The 6,026-nt window shown below is 41.6% G+C and overlaps 1 non-coding gene across 1 annotated transcript; it reads right to left on the reverse strand.

The window, feature by feature from the left end:
* Nucleotides 1-3,926: 3,926 nt before the first annotated feature.
* On the reverse strand, nt 3,927-4,065 carry LOC118344905. The gene has a single exon (XR_004798636.1). It is a non-coding gene; the product is annotated as a small nucleolar RNA Z247 (small nucleolar RNA).
* Nucleotides 4,066-6,026: the final 1,961 nt, after the last annotated feature.

The following is a 6,026-nucleotide window of genomic DNA, read 5'->3' on the forward strand; positions in this document are numbered from 1 at the left end:
ATAAAATAACATGCACTCTACGTTTGCAATGTTTTATGCAAATACTCATTGTGTGCTACTTTCCAAGTCAATTGTGATGCTCTTTAGACCATTAAACCAAATGGTAGCAATGTGTACGTGGTTGGCGCTAACACTCTCACTCAGCAATGAAAGGCTAACAATGTGCATGCTATCGAGGTTAGCCTTCGCCCAAGCGACGGTCAAGAACACCTCCAATCCACTAATTAAGCGATCGGGGCTAACACTCACACTGGTGATCAAAAGCTAACAACATGCATACGATTAGGGTTAGCCATCGCTCAAGCAGCGGTCGAGTACATCTCTTGTCTACTCATTAAGTTGGATGTTAGCAATGTGCATGCTTTATTATCAAAGGATAATAACGCGCAAGCAATCGGGCTTAGCCTTCGCCCAAGCACCGATCGAGCACATTGTCTGCCCACTCATTAACCTGAATGTTTGCAATGTGCATGTAATCAGAGTGGACACATGTACTCGGCTATAAAAGGCTAACAAGCACATGCGATCAGGGTTAGCTTTTGCTTAAGGGACAATCAAGAACAACTCCCTTCTACTAATTAAAATGGGTGTTAGCAATGCGCATGCGATCGGGGCTCACACTCACATCCAGCAACCAAAGGCTAACAATGTGCATGCAATCAGGGTTAGCCTTCACCCAAGCAATGATCAAGCATATCTTCCACCCACTCATTAAGCTGGGTGTTAACAACACGCGTGCCATCACGGCTAACACCCAAACTCATAATCAAAGGCTAACAACATGCATGTGATCAAGGTTAGCCTTCGCCCAAGTAGCAGTCAAACACGTCTCCCACCTATTCATCTAGCAAAGTCCATGCAATCAAGGTGGACACTCGCACTCGACAATCAAAGGCTAACAATGTGAATGCAATCGGGATTAGCCTCTGACCAAGGGACGATCAAGAACAATTCTTGTCCACTCATTAAGATGAGTGTTAGCAATGCATATGTGATTGAGACTAACACCCACACCCCAAGCGGTCAAATGCTAACAACATGCATGTGATCGAAGTTAGTCTCCGCTCAAGTAACGGTTAAGCACATCTCCTGCCAACTCATTACGTCGGGTAGCAACGTGCATGCGATCATGGCTAACACCTACATCCGCAATCAAAGGCTAACAACATGCATGTGATTAGGGTTAGCCTTCACCCAAGCAGCGATCGAACACATCTCTCATCCACTCATTAATTCGGGTGTTAGTAATGTGCGTGCAATCATGGCTAATGCCCGCACCTATCGATCAAAAGCTAACAACGCACATGCAATCGAGGTTAGCCTTTGCTCAAGTAGCGATCGAGCACATCTCTACCAACTCATTAAGCCAGGTATTAGCAATGCTCATTCAATCGGGGCTAACACCCTCTCCTGGTGATCAAAGGCAAACAATGCACATGTGACTGCGGTTAGCCTTCATCCAAGCAGTATAAACGTTAGTCATTGATACGAGAATAACAAGTGATGAATGGTAAAAATAAAAGTGGAAATGAAAAGACAAATCAATCAAAGGCGAACAACAACTAATCAAGGGCCAAATCAATAATGCAAAGCAAGACGTAGAAACTCAAACACAAAATAGCATATTACATAACATATTGAGTGTATAACAAGGCACAAGCCTATCAAAATCCAAGATAGAATATTACAAGCCCGGGCCAAAGGAGTTAAGCTACTAGCTGGAGGATGTTGAGGTTGCTAGCTCAAGAAGACTTTGGGCATCGCATAAGCCCTAAGAGACTCCGGGAAGAATGCTTGGGCCAAGTCCAGGAGAAGAGTCTTCAGATTCAAAGCCTTCAAGTTTGCCCCTGAGTTCACTAACAAGAACCTCTTTAATGTCCTTATTCCAAGGTGGTATCTGAGACCCCGTGCCCAGTCATGCACCTGAGTAGCCTCAAACTGTTAGGGAGAAAGGCGGACAATCTCATCCCTGGAGCATCTGAGCTCAGCATCCAACTCTTCAACGCGTTGTTTTGACTTTGCAAGTCTCTCTTTCACAATCTCAAGTACGCAGTGGAGTTGGAGGTCATGCCCATTGTACTTCTTGAGCTCCTCCTTAGTAGATTTGAGTGTAGTCTCCGATCGAGCCAACTCATCATGGACTACGTTGAGCTCCAACTGGAGTTGCTAGAAAGAATCTTCATCTTGTGAAGCTCTCTCCGTGTAATCAGAGCAACACCCTCATGCCTCCCCTAGATTAGCCTTTAGTCTATGGCCAGGATTGTGTTTGGCCTCCAACATATCTTTCCAAAGCATGGATGCATGGCTAGCCTCCCGCACGAACTTCCAAGCCTATGCCAAATCATTCAATGCTCCCTCCAGGGAGTATCTCTCCTTGGCTAAGGTGTGTTGAAGGCCAGAAACCTCAACCCTCAAAATGGCAATCTTGACCTCCTGGACATGCGAATAAGAGCCCAATTAGGAGCACTTTCTCCCATTTTCCTTCACTTCCATAGCCTCTCAAACAACTAGGCGAGATCCCTCCTTGAAGGAATGTGAAGACCAAATTTTCTCCTCTAAACTGGATTGGCGATGAGCAACCGAGTAGGCCAAAGAGTGTAACCCCTAAAACAAACAACATAGGTTACTTATCGACACACAAAAAAAGACATAAACCAGTGATGAGGTTACACACTAGATAAAGAAAGCACCCAGGTTCTTGAGCTATCCTCGCAACGAAAGGATGTGAAAAGTCACCTGCCAGCAGTTCAAATGTAGAAGGTTTAGTGGAGGAAGGCCAAGCATTTAACAACTGAAAATGTTTATTTCAGCCTCTGCCTCCATCGATAGAGGGGAGCCTCTCTCCCATGGGGTGGAGAGCCGAACAAACCAGGCTTCATGGGAAGGGATACCTATGCCAACTTGGTGACTTTTGCCTGTATTGCCAAAGGATGTAGAATTCAAATATTTGGAGAATTACTGCCTTACCTTAAATGCAGGTATAGGCATGTATTTGGAATGATGTAAAATATATTTTGTTACAACCAAATCATGGAAAGATAAAATAGAGGAATACATTTGAATTTTAAACTGATTACATATCTAAACAAACATATCAAGGATCCTGTGAAATATTTGAACTGGTCTTCATGTAACTGCTTTGTGAGGAGCCGTTAGTTGTTGTTATGGATAAGTCTCTAACACGCCCTGCTCAAGCTTAACTGTGCAGAGGCAATGTTCAGCATGTCACGAAGGAGAGAAAACAGAGATGAGGATAGCGGCTTGGTGAAGGTGTCAGCTACTTGATCTTTGGTAGAAATGAAGCGTATGTCTAATGTACCACGAGCAACCATATCTCAAACAAAATGAAAATCTATCTCGACATGCTTGGTTTGAGCATGAAAAACTGGATTTGTGGATAAATATGTTGCACCAATATTGTCACACCAAAGAATGGGAGTTGTAGAGGGAAGAGACTCAAGTTCAGTCAGAAGAGAGCATAACCATGTGATCTCAGCAGCTGTATATGCTAAAGCTTTATATTCAGCTTCGGTGCTAGACCAGGCTACAGTAGCTTGCTTCATACAACTCCAAGAAATTAGATTGCCCCCAAGAAAGACATAGTAGCCACTTGTGGAGAGTCTATCATCCACATCCACAAAACCATTTTCGAAATATGGGGAACATGTAAAACATTGTTGAGCTGAAGTTTAAATGAAGGAGTAGTAATTTGGGTGGTTCCAATATGGTGAATAGGAAGACCAGTACCATTGCTGACACGAATTGTGTCAGATCCAGAGTATTCTTCAGCTTTAACATTCAGATTGGCAAGTTCCATAGTGAGGTGGTGTGTAGCACCCAAGTCCAAGTACTAGTGGTGTTGCAGTATGTGAAAGTAGCATTGGCGACAATTAGATCAACTGCAGTCTGATGCTACTCCAATCGCTTTTCATGAGCAAGGAGATGACCGTAAAGGTCTTCAATTGATAGAGGTTCAACTCTAGTGGTAATAGATGTGACAAATGAGTCATAATCTGATCCAAGGCCGGCAAGAAGAAAGGAGACAAGTTCATAATTGTTCAAGGGTTGATCAACGGCAGCAAGGGTGTCTGTGAGATTGGTAAATTGCTGGAAATAATCAGCAATTGAAAGGTTGGCTTTTTTTAGGGTGGCGAGCTGGAAATGGATATGGGTGATCCAAGCATGAGAGGTGGAGGAAAACATTCGTTCTAGTGCAATCAACATATCACGCGGGGTAGTGCACTTAACGACATGAGATAAAAGTTTTTCTGTGAGGGAAGAGGTAAGAGCACTCAAGATGAGTTGATCTTGAAGATGTCAAGAGTGGAAGGCAGGATTTGGGATGATATGTGTTTGGTTGTTTTTGGTGGAAGAGATATGAGTAGGTGGTACCGGGAGGGAACCATCAACATAGCTGAATAAATGGGTGCCTTTGAGATAGGGAACAATTTGGGCACGCCAGAGCAAGTAATTGTCACGGCGTAGTTTGATGGAAATGAAGGGATGAGGAGTAAGAGAGGTGGGTGGGGTTGGGAGAATAGCAAAGGACGAAGTGGGAACTGAGGAGGCCATGAGGATTCAGACGTTTGTCACTTAGGCTCTTGATACCATGTAGAATTCAAATGTTTGGAGAATTGCTGCCTTACCTTAAACGCAGGTATAGGCGTGTATTTATAATGATGTAAAATATATTCTGTTACAACCAAATCATGAAAAGATAAAACAGACGAATACATTTGAATTTTAAACTAATTACATATCTAAACAAACGTATCAATGATCCTGTGAAATATTTGAACTAGTTTTCGTGTATTTGCTTTGTGAGGAGCTGCTAGTTGTTGCTGTGGATAAGTCTCTAACAAGGGGATACCCATCTCATGCAATCAAGGGGACAGTGGAGAGATGGAAGGCCTGTCTCACTCTAGTCAGGGAATAGGACTCTTGACATTGTCTAGGTAAGACCTACCCTTATTGAGGTTGGGCATGAGAGCTTCCTCCTATTTAGGGAAGGGCTCCCTTCTTTCAAAGGGGGTAATGGAGACATACCCTCATCATATGTTTTTTGTTTTTAATTATAAGTTTTACATTTATGTTTTCTTCACATACATTTATTTATGTTTCTAGGAATCTTTCATTTTCTTGGTTCTATTATCTTTAACTGTTTGTTACTTAGAGCTTTTTCTAATTGTTTTCTTTACATATGTTTATATTTTTAGTTTGTTGTTTTTAATTGTTTGTTACCTTTTCTTTTTCTTTTTCTTTTTCTTTTTCTTTTTTCTCAGATTATTCTTTTAAAAGTTGCTTTCATTTTCTCTATGATTGTGTACGAGCCCGGATGATGGATCCATAACTAGGGCTAACTTAATGATAAAAATAGTTTCTTAGAGGTAACCTAGGCCTCCTTCAAACACAAAGGTTTGGGAATACACTTCACTCATGTCTTTGTTTATAGGGTTGTGCCACTTAAATAATATATGTAACTTCCCGACAAGATTAATACGTAACAAAAGGATAAACATAATAAGAGATAAATATAATACTAATTAATAACCCATACCAAAGAGATAAAGATGTACTTAAGCTACTAAGGACATCTTATTAACAAACAACTTTTATTCCATAAGATTCTAGGACTCTTGGCCAAGTTGATGATTACGACTAATAATTCCATGAAACCACATGATGATAGATGACTACAAGTAGTTATCCATAATAACTCCAGCCCCCATAAAAGTGCCCTTGTCATCAGGGCAATGTGAGAGGAATTGAAGCTCAACCTTACCGCAATTGTTTGTTTTAACTTGAGATAAAGTTGGCATCATTGCTTAATTGAAACTGAAATCAAGCGATGAAACCAACTTCCTTTATTCCACTTTCTTTTTTTCCAAAGTGATGCAGGAGGATACAACTCAATGATTAGTATTTCTCGATTGGATGAGGAGACTTATCCCACGGTTCGACGAGGAGACTTATTCGTCGGTTGGGCGAGGAGAAGTGGTGACATCAGTATTTTAACTATAACTTTG

Source organism: Juglans regia, chromosome 16 (genome assembly GCF_001411555.2).
Source record: "Juglans regia cultivar Chandler chromosome 16, Walnut 2.0, whole genome shotgun sequence".
Lineage (NCBI taxonomy): Eukaryota > Viridiplantae > Streptophyta > Magnoliopsida > Fagales > Juglandaceae > Juglans > Juglans regia.